Source organism: Opisthorchis viverrini (assembly GCF_000715545.1).
Source record: "Opisthorchis viverrini unplaced genomic scaffold opera_v5_217, whole genome shotgun sequence".
Classification (NCBI taxonomy): Eukaryota; Metazoa; Platyhelminthes; class Trematoda; order Opisthorchiida; family Opisthorchiidae; genus Opisthorchis; species Opisthorchis viverrini.
In genome coordinates, this window is record NW_008751876.1 from 575,317 (window position 1) to 593,342 (window position 18,026).

Below are 18,026 nucleotides of genomic sequence, written 5' to 3' on the forward strand. Positions count from 1 at the left end.
ACCGATTCCAGCGCCATTGCTCAGAGCTGAACGTGTCTATTGAATCTGAAATGTTGCGGCCTGGCGCGTCAGTCAGTGGCCTCTGGAAGAGGATATTACGTATCTGTATGAGTCCATCTTCTATAGGGGATAAATCTTTAAGTGATTTCAGGTGCGGCGGGTAAAGTAGCCAAGTTTAACCGAAGGTTTTTGTACCCACATACCCCTCATTTAAACAGTCCCCATTTTACTGAACTGCCGCTGGAACTAACCGTATATTCTGTGCAAGAAGGGCCCCATCCTCATTCTGTAATGAGGACAACATGGAACTTAGGAAAGATCTCATCCTACAAGTGCCTACAAGGCCTCAATAGTGATAAAGAACAGCATACAAGGTCGCCGAATCTGAATTCGGCAGATTTCCCTTGGAAGCCAAGTTAATAAGAAAGCCTGATTTTATATTACGGCTAGCAGTTGTCGATCTTCTTTGGATCACGAAAAACAAATGGTTTGTCACAAACGATTCAGTTGAGGACCACTAGGTCGATAAACGTGATAATCATAAGTGGTTATGACATCGGACAATACAAGTAAACATGTGGGATTTCCAATACGTTGAGCGAGGCTTCTATTGAAAATAAAGCGGTGAAATGCCCATTGACTCGATGAGACCCAGTGGGACAGATCAAGCAATAAGCAGGTTTTCAGCCTTCAAATGGTAACAGTAAGAATTGAAAGGAGCTGGGATATTGTTAGGTACATTATACAGGTAGTATGGCAGCGAGAGTGAAAAGACTGTCCGCCCTTCCATCATTTACTTACCCTTGCTTCCTGGATTACTTCTGAAGTGACTTTTTAAAGAGCCCGGACATTGAATATCTAGGGATGTTGGTATACTTTTTCATTTGAGCATACATAGGTGCATAAATGACGAGTAAACTCCAAAAATTTTGAAAGAAATAGCCTATCACCAAAAGGTATCATGATATTTTCAAGCAAAGTCACGCCATGCATACTGCCCATCAATCTTTGCACGGGTTTTTGAATTCAAGTATTACTTTGTAAATATTTTTATACTGATATTATAACCAACTTTTCGTGTGCGCCATGAATATGCCCATCATACTTTGTAGACCAGCCCACGGTAGTTTCGAATGCGGCTTTTTTTTAGAAAGACAGGCACAAAGCCTACGGAAATACCGAGGAACTGGTGGCTTCCGTAAACTGACTACATTGTGCTGCTGATGGGTCTTTGCTGCATTCTTCGAACTGCCTACCAGTGTGTTGGTCCGTGGAGGAAATATGTTTCATGTATTTTGCAAAGACTGATCTGAGATTGTGAATATATCGACAGCGTTGTGATTAAGCATTCTTTCAAACAGCCGTACACAAGTCTTGAGACACATCCAAACACTCCAACTAAAAAAAACTTTAGATGGACACTTGAGACTGATTTAATGGTCTCATCGAGAGGGGTCCTACTGATTTGCGAAATACATTCATTTGCACACCAGTTTGGCCTTAACGGGAGACTGAACTGAGTTTCAGCTTAATCTCTCGATCGTGATATTCTTCAGGTGAGTAAGTTGCACAAAGTCTAATATTTCAGCTGATATTGCATTCTAGATATCGCGGATTTGCTGTCCAGGCGTTTTCAGCAACCTTACGAATAGTGTTCCTTCTAGATCCCAGTAATTATTTCTCCATCTTGCTTTAAGCTCGGCTAACCTGGAAATCTACTACCTAACGAAGCTTTGTGTCACAAGAGCAACGTTTCCCAACCATTAATCCATTGTTTGCTGACCGAAACTTTCAAAACAATAAGTTCTCGATTGGTTCCAAACTTTGTACACTAATGAGTGATTTCTGTTCTTCATAGTAATCACTTTTTAAGAGCATCAAAATGTCCTAGTGGGTGAGAGAATAACCAAGCAGAACTGATTAAGAGAAGCCTGGAAAAGACGTCAGCACAATCACCAGTCACAATTTATGCGATCGCCTCTGAATGGCTGAACGGCGCCATGTGGGGAAAAGAGCTGGACCGGACAACTTTTCACCAATGCGTTCGTGTTGAGCTGGAATCAGCTGCAAGTGATCGTTGGACCAATACAACTGAGCCGGAGAATTTAACCAGGCGACGATTCAGACGACTTCAGGCTGAATCAGGTCATTGCACCATGGAACACTGCCTGTAGCTCAGACGCCACAGTCACCGGGGTTGTGCTAAGTGTTCCACCGTTTAAGCTCATCACATCTGTTCTCAATTGCAATCTCCGCAGGCGGTGTTGGGGGAGCATGGGTTTGGAGTAGGCGACCGTTGCCCGATCCACAAAACAACCATATTCAGTTACGGAAGTGAATGTACTTTGTTTTGTCAACGCACGCAGCACCAGATGAGACGTGGTCAGCAGATGTCATTCAAATGAGCAAAGGTCAGGATTACGCTGAAAATAACAACACAGTTTTCATAAAGGAAACTACTCACAAGGTTGCTGAAAACTCTTCGGCAGCCCACGACCGGTAAACACAGTGGTTTGATTGATCAGTCGTGGGAGTATGCAACCCTAGCAAACAAAGCCCAATGCGGCTCAGTCAGTCGATCAGTTTTGTGTTTGACGTATTGATTTCTCCTGTAACAAAAGGATTATCGCGTCGGATGAGTCACCGGATAAGTAACAAAAAGACAGATATTTTATGAATGCTGTCTCAATCAGGAGCCACTCAGAGTTTTATAACCCTTTCTTTGAAAAGTACTCGCAGTACCTCAAGGAACCGCTTCAGCAGCACACTGAAAATGGTGCGTCAATGAGCGGTTCCACATAAAAAAGACAAAGTTTCAGAGAATAAGCCGTGCCAGAATTCACTGGTTTCAAAAGATGGTGAGTCCCGTAGTGTAGAAAGTTCTGGGTACAAGAAAGCCGTACGAACCGCTGCGAAGCTCGAAATTACATTCCAGGTACAGAAGGACACTTCCGATGTTTGAAGGATCAGCATTTTCTGAGCATCTGCAAGACAATTAATGTCGATAATTAAATTTGTACCCAGCTGTGCAAAGAGCAGAAGGGTGTGCCAAGAAGTGCTAATGAATTTAGCAAAGCATTCACAGTGATGCTAGGCAACCCAAAGCGTCCGGCTTTGGTACGAGGCCGTAGTTTGCTGCAATTGCGGGGGCGTTGTCTGACCTTGATCAACGCTGACCCGCGCTGTCTGGGTTCGATACAAGGATGTGAGGCGCTGCACATTGAGGGAGCATTGTCTGTCTGGTCAGCACCTAACGGAGCTGAGGGTCTCAGTAGATTTCGGGCATTCAGTGGTTGCTTTCAGGAATCTGACCTTCCTGATACTTATCGTTTAGATTCACGTCTTTTATTACCGGTGTCCGTGAACACAACACAATACTCTCCCCACGTACGAATTGCCGCCCAGAAGCAAACATACCGCTTCTTCCCTCAAGATGCTGCTTGGCTGTGGGTTGATGAAAATAATGCAAGGATTAAACATAGATATGGAAACTTTGTTTCCTAACCACTGTAAGATTCTATACATGAATTTAAAAGATAGACAAGAACACTAAGTTGACCTGTTGTTACTATTAAAAATATTTAACCTTAAGGGATTACCCACTTTTTCCTTGAACTATAGCCCCCTTGGATTGAAAATCTCGGATACGCTCTCTCAGTTTTGGTTCGACTTGTGCCCCCCATAATCATCCTCTGAATCCCCAGCTGGATTCGTGACACAGCGGCAGAAAGCAAACTTGGCAATTGCCCTGGAGATTATTCTCAAGTCCACAACAAACCATATGATTCCATCTAGATGGGGAGCCTTCAACAATGACAAGGTGGTTCGACAAAGTCGTCTTTTTTCATTATCTCCCTTACTGTAATTAATCGTGAACCCAAGTACATGTTGACATTTTCGAGAAACCATTTTCGAAAGTTGAATGAATAGGACTTTTGCTTGTACTGATGTGATGAAAAAAGGCTCAACATGAGGCTAACTAATAGGGGGATGGCCATAATCATCCAAAGAACAACGGCATTTTCAAACTCTCCTTGCTAACATACTGTTCTAGGGCTTGTGCAAATATTTCCATACGTTTCTTGATCTATTCTTCCTTATTTAACACACTCAGAGCCCGTGTCTGAGACGGTTGCAGCATTTTTTCTAACGCCACTGCAGTGAAGTATTACGCTCCAGCGCCTTTCAGTTGTCCCTGTTTCCAGAGTAGTTCTCATCAGATGACCTGAAACGTTCCTATGATTAGAGACCTAATCCAACTTGAAAATGTCTTCGGACTGATGTCTCGGGGCTCATTCGAATCGTTGCTGATATCAGGCTGAACGTTTGTAGTTGTCCTCTTGAACCCCTTACACCAAACTGGTCACCTTCTGAAGAACTTTCCTCACCAAACTTCCCTGACTATACTTTCTGAGCGGTTTGACTGTCTCGGTGTACGCAGCGCCTCTTCTTACGGAATTAAACGCCAAAATATTGCCTTCTTTGGTTCCACTCAGAGGCGCTTTTGCCGTATCTGGTTTTCTTTTGAAATTTGAGACTATGACTGATAATAAGTACCGCCATAAGTACACACAACTGATCAGTCCTATTTCGCCAAAACGAACTGTGTTCTATTCGGTCAAGGCCACACAGTGGTATAGATGGAACAAATGACGTTATCCGTGTGCCTCCACAAACTAGTGATCACTCTTTCTTTTTTGCTCGAGTTGAGTGAAACTCGATAAGCTGAACTACGTGTGTAACGGTTGATGATGAGGCATGCGAGTAGCGTTATCTCGTAAATCCGCTTCGCGTCTCTTGAAAGGTGAGATCTATGACGGAATTTGTGGAGTCGCTCTGTAGTATTTGCCTGCATTTGAGTAACAGTCAATGAATATTGAGGAATGTTCAGGAAGACGCGTTCAAGGAGAAGATGGATGTTCAGTTTTTGTGAACAAGATGCATAGGAGAGTTTTGCCCCTCTGTCCAATAGTCTGTAACTGTTCAGTTGGCGTTTCCCAATAAACAGCTCCGCGGCAAAGGCCTTCTTAATTTCACTTGTAGTTTGCTGGAATGAGAAAACCTCTACGGCCTCCCAAAACGATTTGAGGGGGAACGTTCAGTCTCTCCGAATAGAATACCCATGTACAGTTCCAGTTTCCAGCTGAACCTTCTCATCCGGTTGGAAACTCTATTCATCCCAACTAGTAAATCTGTCCGCAATTCTTCAAAGATGCCGTATTGCCATTCATTTCTAAATCCTTCCTTCAGTTTAGTCCATTCGTTTTCGATACAATGTCTGCCACCAAAGGTGAAAATCATTTGATTTCATTCCACCAGTTAATGTTGTTCTCAGTTCAACGTATATCCCCAAAAGCGCATTGATAAATACCGTGGCCAAGGTCTGTAACTTTCAGTTGGCGTTTCCCAATAAACAGCTCCGCGGCAAAGGCCTTCTTAATTTCACTTGTAGTTTGCTGGAATGAGAAAACCTCTACGGCCTCCCAAAACGATTTGAGGGGGAACGTTCAGTCTCTCCGAATAGAATACCCATGTACAGTTCCAGTTTCCAGCTGAACCTTCTCATCCGGTTGGAAACTCTATTCATCCCAACTAGTAAATCTGTCCGCAATTCTTCAAAGATGCCGTATTGCCATTCATTTCTAAATCCTTCCTTCAGTTTAGTCCATTCGTTTTCGATACAATGTCTGCCACCAAAGGTGAAAATCATTTGATTTCATTCCACCAGTTAATGTTGTTCTCAGTTCAACGTATATCCCCAAAAGCGCATTGATAAATACCGTGGCCAAGCACCACCACTAACACACCGCTGCGCACAACTTCGCTTCCGAATAACGCACTGATGATGTCACCTCGATTGGTGATGAAACGTTTGCAATCAAATCGCCCAGCTCAGCGAACAAGCCAACAACCATCATCTACGCTACCTGAGCTACCGACATTTTCCTCTATAGAGAACACAAAACAGTCGTTTTCTGTCTTCCAACAAGCTAACTGATGAATTCCCTGTTTGCGTCCTTGTTTCTGTTTTGTGCCATTCAACTTAATTTTCTGGTTACCCTCAGCTTAAACATTGAAACAAGTTGGAATGCTTGACTCTGAAACAACAGTCACATACTGATATCCTCTTCTCTCATCGATGGTTTTCATTTGAAGATTGTTTCAAAACCTAGGGTTTCTTACGTGAAAGTTCTCTTGATTTTCCAAATTGACTACTCTGACCGTGGTCGGCTGGTTTTCGTGACGGGAACATACCTAAATGTGCCATTCCCGCTTCTGAGTTCTTTTGTGCGGGTTTTTTTCTCTATAGGAGAATCACTGTGAGTGTGTTCAGCAACCTTCACATTTGTTGCGTGTTATCCATAGCATGCCAAGTAGGTTATTGTGAACTTTTACTAACTGCACGCGACAAATTCGTCTTTACAACATCTTGCTGTGCATTAGATTCTTTGGCTGGAACACTGAAGAGGAAATCACGAAATGGGGGATCAGTGGACTACTTACATCTTGGGCCGGGCAGCGCCACTGCCGCGTCTCAAACATTGTACATGGACCTTAACGTGAAGGAGACTGCAGAGACTAGCTATTGATTGCGTGGCATTTGATTTGTTCGCCGCAATGGTCACGAAATGTTTGCAAGCCAACTGCGAAAATCGGCGAAGAGATCTAATGCCAATAGACTAAACGCCAATAAAGTCGACATTACGAGGCCGTATACACAACAGGACAACTGAACATACGGAATTGGGCCCGGGATAGGTGATAGATAACCAGAGAAGAGTTGAACGATTCATGTTTGAGCAATGGCTAATAATTTATACCATCTGGTTAGTTTTACTTGGCTCCGGAAGATGATAACTCAGCTCTGCTGTTTTAGGTAAAACACAGAACGCCGTAGAACCTGACTGCAGATAAACATCTGATACCTACAGCAGTTCCCTGTGTAAAACCAACCATCCGTGGTTTTCTTTGAAACATTACGTGCTTCCCTTCGTATTCCATGAAAGTCTCCGCTGCGCGGAAAACACAGGCCTGTGGGCATAAAACAGACTAATTCATATCATCATTGTAACCAGAACTATACTGTGTTTGTGCGTAGCCCGGAAATCAATTGAGGTGTTTAAAGACATACTTGGTACAGCGGATTCAAAAACATGTATCGCTTTTCCAATGAGTTTATCCCCAAATCTAGTGGGCTTTACTCCGATATCTGACGCATCATCCATCGAAGTTACTTGACATCCATTGATTTTACCAAGGCGATAGGTTTTGTAGAACTTACTCTTCAGATTCGTCTACTGTAACTCATTTTTCCCTTCGTATGCCACAAAAGTAACCTCTCTTCACAATAGTTTCACTCAGAGAACCGTCCTAACTAAAGTACACAGTAACGACTGAGAGACACTGTACAGCTACCTAAGCCCTGGCAATGTTGCAACTCGCCCACTGGTGATGGCTCCTCGATTGTTAACGAAACGTTTGAAATCTAAACACCAGGCTCGCCGACCCAACTGCCAACCACATTTCACCCCTGTTGTGAATCATCATCAAGGCACATTGCGGGCGTGTTGTAGTAGATTCCAGTTGGAGTGCGAACGCTTGGTCAAGCTGGTGAACAGCAGAATGACTAACTTTCTCCAAAACGGACACAGCCCCTCATCCTTCAGTCTTATCACTTGATCTTATATCTAACATCTTTGTGAACGGCGACGACTGAGGGGAAGCCTCTGTTGCTTGTGGATGATCTTTTCTACACAGACTATCCGTATTTTCCAAGCAGAGAACAGATTTCGTAGGTACAGTTAAAGCACACAACGTCGACCTATTTTTCATGAAAACAATTCCCTATCCGCATCTAGGCTCATTTTGTGCAAAAATGTTCTCCGTTCCGTTGTAAAACCTGAAATGAACTTTCTGACGCTTTTAACTCTCGTTCATGACAAGGAGACGGCAATACGTTTTTCGCAAAGCCGCGGAGTGATCCATCACCAACGTTTATGCAACAATGGCCACTACATGACACTCTCAACTGCTTCTGACAGGTGTAGGTTTAATGCCCGACAGTGTCAGCACGAAATCGGTCTTCGAAAGGGAACTTGGCTGGAGCAGTCCAGGATGGAGTTTGGGACAGTAATTCTGTTCATTTATCGTTGGTCCCAAAATTTGGCGAAAACGATGATTGACATGAATCATACTCATGAAACGGTTAATCATACCGAAAACTTTATGGATCCAATGACTGGAGCTCACACACAAACCATCGAATCTCTTTGGCACGTGTACAAGATGCAAAATAAACGCCAATGTGGCACGCACCGATCTTCAGTGGACAGCTACTTGCGAGAGTTTGTTTGGAGGCAAAGGTACCGAAAAACGCACCTTTTCATGCAACTTATTAATGACATGACCCAATTTCACCCTCTTCAATAAAAACTAAAAGTACAAATTTCATATCCTCTTTTTTCTAATCTTTTTAGTGTGGCAGGTTTCAATTTTTGGCGAGGCTTATCTGGAAAAGATCCGAAAAAAAGCTATTATATGCTGAGAAGCCGAGATGTACTAAACAATCGTTTTATCCTAGCCTAGCTCCACTAGCTCTATACCAGCACCGGACCTTTTGGATACATATGTTGTTCTCTAATTAATTCCATATGACATTTTACTGTCCAGTTTCTGCTTGTAATTAGCGAGGTCAGTCTTATGTGAAAGAAGCCAACGTGTCATTGATGCTGTTGATCGTGAGGTGATTTAATTTCATCGTTTCCGCTCATAGCTATGTTCGTTCACATGAGAAAGGATAGGGTGGTACTACACTGCCACAAGTGAATTTTGCGAATAGTTTCATACGCCCACTCAGGTTTCTAAAAGTGGTACCGTTTCAAAAACTCCAACAAATAATCTTCCATATCCAGTCACTCCCATGTTCACTTACGAAGGTGTGCCTTCAACCAACCATGCGCATGCACTGTGCTCTAGCTAGGCCTAATTGATTGTTCCAATGTTCCGGGCGCGTTGGCATTCATTGGTAGAGCTAACTAGTTTCCACCCTGTAAGTGGCACTTGTCTATCCTGGGAAGGTGTTTTATCATTGTTCAGCTTCATCAGTGGCGTGTGATTAACAAATCTCGGGAAATATTTGAACCAGCAAATTTCCGGAAATGAGTTCGGATTCCAATTATCTGACTGGCAGCGATTGAATTGCAGTTTTCGAGGCAGAGCACCACTCATCCATTCATCACGTAATTCGCGTCACGTGATCTGATTGTTCAGCTGCCAATTAAGTGACAACTGCTCGAACGGAGACATGTCATCTGTAGGATGTCTGTTTGTGAGCAGATTACTTATAAATTTATTAGCTTCAAAGCTTTGAAGTTTTAAATCTGAACTGCCGAGAGTTTGTTTGGAGGCAAAGGTACCGAAAAACGCACCTTTTCATGCAACTTATTAATGACATGACCCAATTTCACCCTCTTCAATAAAAACTAAAAGTACAAATTTCATATCCTCTTTTTTCTAATCTTTTTAGTGTGGCAGGTTTCAATTTTTGGCGAGGCTTATCTGGAAAAGATCCGAAAAAAAGCTATTATATGCTGAGAAGCCGAGATGTACTAAACAATCGTTTTATCCTAGCCTAGCTCCACTAGCTCTATACCAGCACCGGACCTTTTGGATACATATGTTGTTCTCTAATTAATTCCATATGACATTTTACTGTCCAGTTTCTGCTTGTAATTAGCGAGGTCAGTCTTATGTGAAAGAAGCCTACGTGTCATTGATGCTGTTCTGTTGATCGTTCTTCTTAAAATAATCAAGACATCATTCGCGTAGCATCACAGTACCACTTCCCTTTCTCCTGATAACGGGAATGAGTTTACCTTAACAATCATGCGGACATCTCATTTCGTAATTTTCTGGTTCAGAAACAGTGGGGGGAACGAAATTTCTAAGGTAGCCGTTGTACAGCGTCCAGAGCCCAAGGTAAATACCAACGGCTGCCTGTGTTTTCATGACTTAAAATCTATGGGTGGGTCTTACTTCAGCTCTGCATACGGGATCCTTTTACTTGATAGTTTAAGACCACAACGCCTGGTCGGAGGACGCGTTAGAAAAGCGGTCACCTTCATGGGACAATTAACGGGTCAACATCCTGGTCCCACTCACGCCATTCATCCAGGTGAATTCAAAGGAGTGGGAGGGTTTTGGAGCTAGGATCGTCACAACAGACCGACCTACACCGGGATATGCAAACATGAAAAGTATAGATTTGGTGTGGATTATCGTTTTGACGGCTTACCAACCTACTTACATGCCCAAAACACTTGGGGCCTTTGGAAATACAAGCAGACTTGCTCCCTAGACAATCTACTGAATATTCGTTGGATTGTGGGGTCGAAAGTCAAGTTGCAGACACAGCAAAGTGCTCCTCTTCATTCAGGCATTGTCCAGATAACCGAATTAAGACGTAGTAGAGTGCTATTTCGGCAAGGTCTGTACAGGGTTTCATGACAGTGGTCCGAAGTCATTTGCGAAAATGCCTACGGGTAGTCGAACGTGAAAATATCCAGAAAGATGTCTTCCGGAATCAACTTTCCATAGCATGATTAAACCCTCCTTCAAAGACACTCGATTCACTATTCGAAACTTACCAAAGGTTGTAATCAGATTGGAGTGACTAACAACGATTTCTCATGAAAATTACCTGAAAGCGATTCTCTGGTTGTAAGATGGGTTATTATCGAGCCTGGTGACTGAATCGTCCAAAGTCACGTCATCACTAAAACTCTGGTTTACAAAGCAAATGTTCATTTAAGCCATCCATTGCGAGAGGTTAAGAAAATTGGCAGAAGGTAGCTGACATAAGACAGGATAGATGAGAGCTTCGTCGAAAGAGGGTACCAACAAAATCGGCTTGATTCAGAAGTCTGTCAAACTTATTGTAAAGATTTTTGAGTTCAGTGCTATTCCGGGATATACTGACAGCCTGTCGTAATCACTCACACTGGTAGTATAACAGATATGACATACAGGATTAGAGATAGAAGACAGGGAGAACAATGGTTTCAGTTGACCTGTTACACTTTGCAGTATGACACTTCATGTGATGGCATAAAGCTTACCAGTTGACGAAAATCCTGGAGGCCTGTTCTCGTGGCCAGCTTGTTGGTTGGCCGGAGTCATGCACTAAACTAAACCAGCGTAGGCAACTCCCAGCCAGCAAAGATAGGAGCCTAGTGCTCTGTTGTGTAAACGACCGGAATCAGGCCAGCGCGATCGTAAATGTTAAGCCAAAAATCAAATGTCAAAAACATAACCGGAAAAAAAAACATGAATGCAAGGCTGAAGGCATGCCGCCCACATAGTCTAAGTGACCTAAAAACGTGCTAGTACAGGTACAGTGTTTTTCTACCGCTTCTCTTGTCCAGACCTGAAAACGGAATTAGAGAAAGGATAGCCATTCTGCAATTTCAACTTTACCCTGTTTCTGATTTAATTTCATCGTTTCCGCTCATAGCTATGTTCGTTCACATGAGAAAGGATAGGGTGGTACTACACTGCCACAAGTGAATTTTGCGAATAGTTTCATACGCCCACTCAGGTTTCTAAAAGTGGTACCGTTTCAAAAACTCCAACAAATAATCTTCCATATCCAGTCACTCCCATGTTCACTTACGAAGGTGTGCCTTCAACCAACCATGCGCATGCACTGTGCTCTAGCTAGGCCTAATTGATTGTTCCAATGTTCCGGGCGCGTTGGCATTCATTGGTAGAGCTAACTAGTTTCCACCCTGTAAGTGGCACTTGTCTATCCTGGGAAGGTGTTTTATCATTGTTCAGCTTCATCAGTGGCGTGTGATTAACAAATCTCGGGAAGTATTTGAACCAACAAATTTCCGGAAATGAGTTCGGATTCCAATTATCTGACTGACAGCGATTGAATTGCAGTTTTCGAGGCAGAGCACCACTCATCCATTCATCACGTAATTCGCGTCACGTGATCTGATTGTTCAGCTGCCAATTAAGTGACAACTGCTCGAACGGAGACATGTCATCTGTAGGATGTCTGTTTGTGAGCAGATTACTTATAAATTTAGTAGCTTCAAAGCTTTGAAGTTTTAAATCTGAACTGCATTCTCAAACAGAGAGATAATACGCACAAATTTGTGAAATGGGCTGATGACTGCCAACACAGATGAAGCAGCATTTCAGTAATTTCCAACCTTGCAGCACCGACTGACTTCACTTGCAAATGCTATTCAGTCTGCTAAGAAGGGTCATTTTCTCACTAGAGTGGAACCTGTCTTTGATGAAAATCCCATAAACACTATATAGTTGTTTCATCCTTGTTGGGGGCCATCGGCAGTGAGCATCTCATGAAACTCAGAGTGCCAAACCCGTGACCTTCCGGTCAGTGGTTGAACACCTAATCGTTTGGTTGATTAGCAGTGTGATTAGCTCCCAGTTGGACAGGCCATAGCAGCACTCATCCTTCAGTCATGGGAGACACATCACGTGGTCACGTATTGAATGGCTTCTCGAGTGATGACTTCTCAGAAGGAGGTTTCACTCATCTTGTGAAATTATCCTTACCAAAGTACCTGGCAGCAGCCACAGTGCAAAGACCAGCTAGCAACCATAAAAAACATGAAAGAGCTTGTCAGCAGCCAGGATATCACAAGCGTCTCGGTTAAGCCTAAGCAACTATTCAAGATGACTCTGCGCAATCAGAAACCCTAAACACTAGCTGTCATGGAAAAGAAAAGCTTGGTGAGGGGATTCCGATTCACAATATGCGTGGACTCATCCTTTCCTGGTTTAAGTGAAGCAGATTCAAACACCTATGTACATATAACCTGCGGATCACATACATGGATAGACAGTTGAACACTGCAGCTTCGCGACAGAAACTTATGTTTCGTTCCTTACCATGCATTTTTCGTAGCTGCTGTTCAGGTGCACTTAAATTTATCCAAGACCTTCAGCATGCTTCGAAGAGCCTATCGCCAGAGTAGGAATACACCTACACTAATACTTCACACTCCAATGAAGTTGCTTTTCAAGATCTACCACAGATGACCAGAAATCGTAGATGTGCGGTGAAATCACTACGAGTAGCTAGGTCTAGAACTTTACCCTGCACTAGGGCCCAAACCAGGCACTCAAGACAACTTAGTTTCATTTGAAAGTTAATCTAATGCACTACAACTAAACAGATGTTTGACTTGAAATGGGGTAAAGTGCTGCCTACTGAGTTCTTTTCATACACGCATAGGCATCGCAGTTGCCAACTAATCAGTCGCTAGGTGTAATTGAGGGTGCCTTATGGTTGCTACTCTCTGGTCCCTCCAGCCAGTAGTATCTGAACGGCTTTATGGTGCGTAAATGCAATGGACGGCTCTCTACATCATTAATATTTATGTTTTATTTACGTTGGCTGGTTGAGCCCTTTATATTCATATTATTTTTACACTAGTATTTTATTATTATAACTTTTTAATTATCTCTACGCACTGTGGTTGACCCAAGAGGGGAAACCCTTAGAATCAATCCAATCTGTGCTTCCAGCGCGCAAATTATCTGCGAAATTGTCTTCGTGAGACGGGGAGTGAAGAGTTCTGTGGCACCTTTAATTCTCGACAAAACAGTGACCCTTACATTGCTAATCGTTAACAAGATGTGATTAGGATAATAGCACCCTGTGACGTCTTTTCGATCGAGTCAAACTGTCTTCACATGACGTTTGAGAAAAAACACGCTAATTCTCGAGACGTGATCGCCATTTGAGAAGTTGTTCAGCTGTAGCACCCTTTCGGTGCCTAACTGCCATGCCACCCGAAGGTTGCAAGAGGGCTGGGATACTGCCACGTCGCCCAAGCCTAGACAGGAGAAGTCGAGAGGCAGAGGTCGGGTTCGAACCACGAATCGCCATTTGGCTGGACTATTAGCCACACGAAATCTCATCTAGTTATTGAGCTCACAGTGTGTTTGGCAGAATCTCGCACAAAAACCACTTTATAACTCGCAGTTAGGCGCTGGTACGGCCAAGAAGCCTATCCCGTACGTGACTGGCTAGAAGATCGGGCCGCTTGCCGGTCCAGCATCAAGCCGAGGTCTGATTGGTCGAAAGTGTGGACACTACAGCCAAGCATGATCCGGTATCCGCCGGATGCCAGTTGCCAGTGTTGAGTCCAGAAGGCGTCCGAATTTCGAGAACATTATCACCTCATGCATGTTATATGCGACGCGTTGTACGAGTTTCTTTGACCTGGTTTTGGGCGTTTGATACACGTTGTGCACCTTTAGTGGTTCTTTTGACGAGAATGCTAGCTCAGAAGGTTCAGAACGAGAACTGAGCTGGGGCACTACACACAATAATACACAATGCTTTTAAGTGTTTTCAGCATTAGCTTAAACAGCTTGACTAATCTCCCTTAAGCCCTTCGGTAAACCTCACGGTACTCTGCTTGCACACCATTCACGGAACCATCTCTTTGCAGGTAAAACTTAGGTGTCAAGCTAAGCAGCATCAAAAGTGCGCGTCGCAGCTAACCAGTAGGATTAAACGTGGATTCTGGATATCCTGGCTAACCATAAAAAACAAAAACAGGACACCATGACATATTACCAGCATATAATAGGGTGTCAATGGCCGACTCCAACAGACTACAGTCAGGACTGTGTTGTACGGTTACGGGACATGTTATCTGCGTGCAGGCAGATGTCCTCAAGCCTTTGACCACCGATGTCCCACAAGGGTTGCCAATGTCAGATGGCGTCGACGAATCGAGGTAAGGAGGAAATAAGAGTTCACTTGTGCAGCAGGTACATCGGAAACCGGAAACACGGAAGATCGTCAAATGGGTGTGCTCGTCCGGGCACTACGTATACCGAATAGTCGCATGCGGGTCCCTGTCTTCGTGGCGTAAAGTGCAAGTAGTAGAACGTGTGACTTGGTAGAAGGGTGCGAATGAGTTTATGAGGAGTCTGGGCTTTGTTGTTACGGTTCGCCATCCAGGGTGGGTCCCCGTAAACTCCTCCCATGCCCTCGGCTAGAGACGTTGCAAGAAATGGCGTCCCATCGGTGCAAGTAGCTTTTGGGCTGTCAGTTTCTCTCCATACTGCCTGATCGAGCATCCGAAGGTGTGAGAACTCAGAGTGCTTGCCAAGGGCCATCAACAGACCCCTCCCTCATTCTTAATTTTGCATTTTTCCACTTTTAGGCCTTTAAATAAACCTTATGGTTTTACGGCAGTCAAGTGTCGACAACGATGTTGCTGTCTCTAATGATGCAGTATGAAATGAACTGCATGCGTCTGCTGTACTGGTGGAGAACTATGTTCGTTGAATCTCCAATTAATGGTAAAGCAACTTACTAATTACTTCCGCTGGTAGAAGTATACGTGTATAAAAACTCCAAGTGCCAATTCTGTTCCTATGTTTTCGGTCCCCTGGTTTGGGCATCCCGTGATTGTATCGATGACAACGTTGGATAAAAAGGATAATAGAAGGTCTACTTGGCCAATCCCACAGTTGTGGAAAAACGTTTATACAGTTGATCGTAAGTCGTAACACGACCAGGGGGTATTGGCCTCGACTGGTGATGCAGTGTTTGGAACCAAAATACCCACCTCAGCGAACGAGTCAACGACCAATACCACCACTGTTACCGTCGTTACCATCGCTATAAAGACCATATAAAGACCTTAGAAACACACCACTTACCTATTGGAAATCCAGCTTGATCCCCCAGGAAATTGCATCTCACATGCTACAGCTAGGCCTCACAGTATCAGGTAAGCTAAAAGCTCTATTCTGACAGGTGGGGCTTGTCTAAAGAAGAGAATTCGATCGTATCTACAGACAGCTATCAAACATCACAGTTTAATTCGAAAAAGCTAGGCAGCCTAAAACGAAAAAGATTGTAACAAACCTGTCTGCAAGAGAACTTAACGATAATGCACTTCTTCTGCTTCCGTATGCGATGCTTAACGCTGAAAGCAAATAATGTGATAGTGAGGACTGAACCAACCAGTCAGATTCAGAATTCAGAATGCTCTCCACTGACAACAACCAAGTAATTCTGACCAGTTTCGAGGAGACTCAGCGATCCATGCATCAACAGTCCGTGAGGGCAATGTCACAGTAATGCCGACCAAGGCTGATTATGTAGAAGAATTCGTCGAGCATCTCAACGGTACTTTGCCGGCAATGTCAATTCATCAGCTTGAAATAAGTAGGGGTAAAACTGTTCATGAATCCAGTGAACAAACCTTGCCCAGTGGAGGCCGCAAAAATCGATGGACTTGGGCGTATTCAGAGAAACAAGGAAGAATTGGCACCACAAAAGTGTACGAGCTGATGATCAAGACAATTGCGTCCGTGAACTAAGATGCGGGGAGTCTGAAACCAGTTACATAGACAAAATTAGCAATTACGGGATATAAAATACACGCATGTTTTCCATCTCAGCTCGAAAAAAACTGAAAAATACTCAGGAACTGCACTTCCTTCCTTGACAGACAACCACAAAGCGCTTTTTGAGCAAACCAAACTTCACTGTGGCGATCGGCCAAGTTCACCGCTATTTCAAACTCAACCCGAAATGGCGGTCAACAGCTCTCCCATGTGGAACGGACCAATCAACAGCACGCAGTAGGGATGCGTACATATAGTTCCCTCAGTTCCAACACAACCCACACGTCCAAACATAAGCCTAATCAGAATAGCTTCAGCGTTAACACCAGTTGGCACATGTTCTTTTGTCTACGTGATTTTGATTATTCCGCCTCTGATTAGGGTTGCCCGAGGTGAGTAATACAACTCTAACAAACTCATGTTCTTTCCCAAATGGTACAGTGATCAATATGGTACACACGGTGCCCAAAATATGCGAGTAACTTGTGTTGGACTTTGTACGGATACTCTCAAAGTGAGATTTATAACTCTTTGTTTGAAAAGGATAATCCGGATACCTGTTTTTGAACAAAGTACGACGGCTCTTTGGCTCCAGTCTCTTGGATCTCGTTCTTTCTGAACAGTTCCGAAGCGTCTCTGAGTAACTCTGATGGCCACCTAGCTCAGCAATCAGCTGGAGTTTCAAGGCAAACAAGTGCGCTTATACTTCATAGACTAAAGCGGGAGGTAAGCTAATAGGCCATGGCCCATTTTGAGTACATACAGTTGCAGCGAGCCAACTAAACTGTTTTTCAAAATGTTTCCTTCAGTTATCCAAACGATAACTTGTATTGTAGATCACATTTGCAGTATAATATCTGATCAACTCATTAAGACTTGTGTTGTGGGGTATCCGTCTATTGGCTACGCCTAACTGAGCCTGCTCGACTGTGCGATGAGGAGCCAGAGAACCCGAGACACATATATTATCGGGACAAACATAAAGAGCTTCTGCGTAAATATATAGGATGGTTAAATGGCCAAATATGGCCGTTCGCCTGTTCATTCTGTCCAGCCAATGGCGACGCTTCTGTCGTGAATCAGCTTCACACCCACTCAGCCGGTCGCATGCTGCTAAGTCGCATTTGGCAAGCTCCGCCAACGCACCTGCTATCCGGAACGTGTGGTGCCGACCATGGGGGCGCGTCGCACTCTACAGATGTACTTTTCGTGTCTGGACGCTTTCTGACACAGCTGATCTCCTAAGACGGTCGTTCGGACTAGCTGAAACTGCTCCCGTGCATTCCCGACTGTTCCAACCTCTTACGTACCCGCCTCTTTTCCGCATAAATATTTCTTTCGAAAGACCTGGTCGAATCACATTCTGACCCCGATTGGCCACAACATTTGACCTCACGGAGCGACAGTGATTGTTCTGGAATCCGCTGCTTTTTGTGTGGGATCTTCAAACGAACACAGGTGGAGCTTCCGGTGTTGTGCATAGCCGTGGTTATCTGCTACAAATAACGACCAGTGTCTTCCGACTGGGCTACTTGTTAAATAGTAATATATAGTAATATACAATTTCGTTGCTTGGGGAATTACCAGCTTCCAAATTTCACTACTCTGTCCGC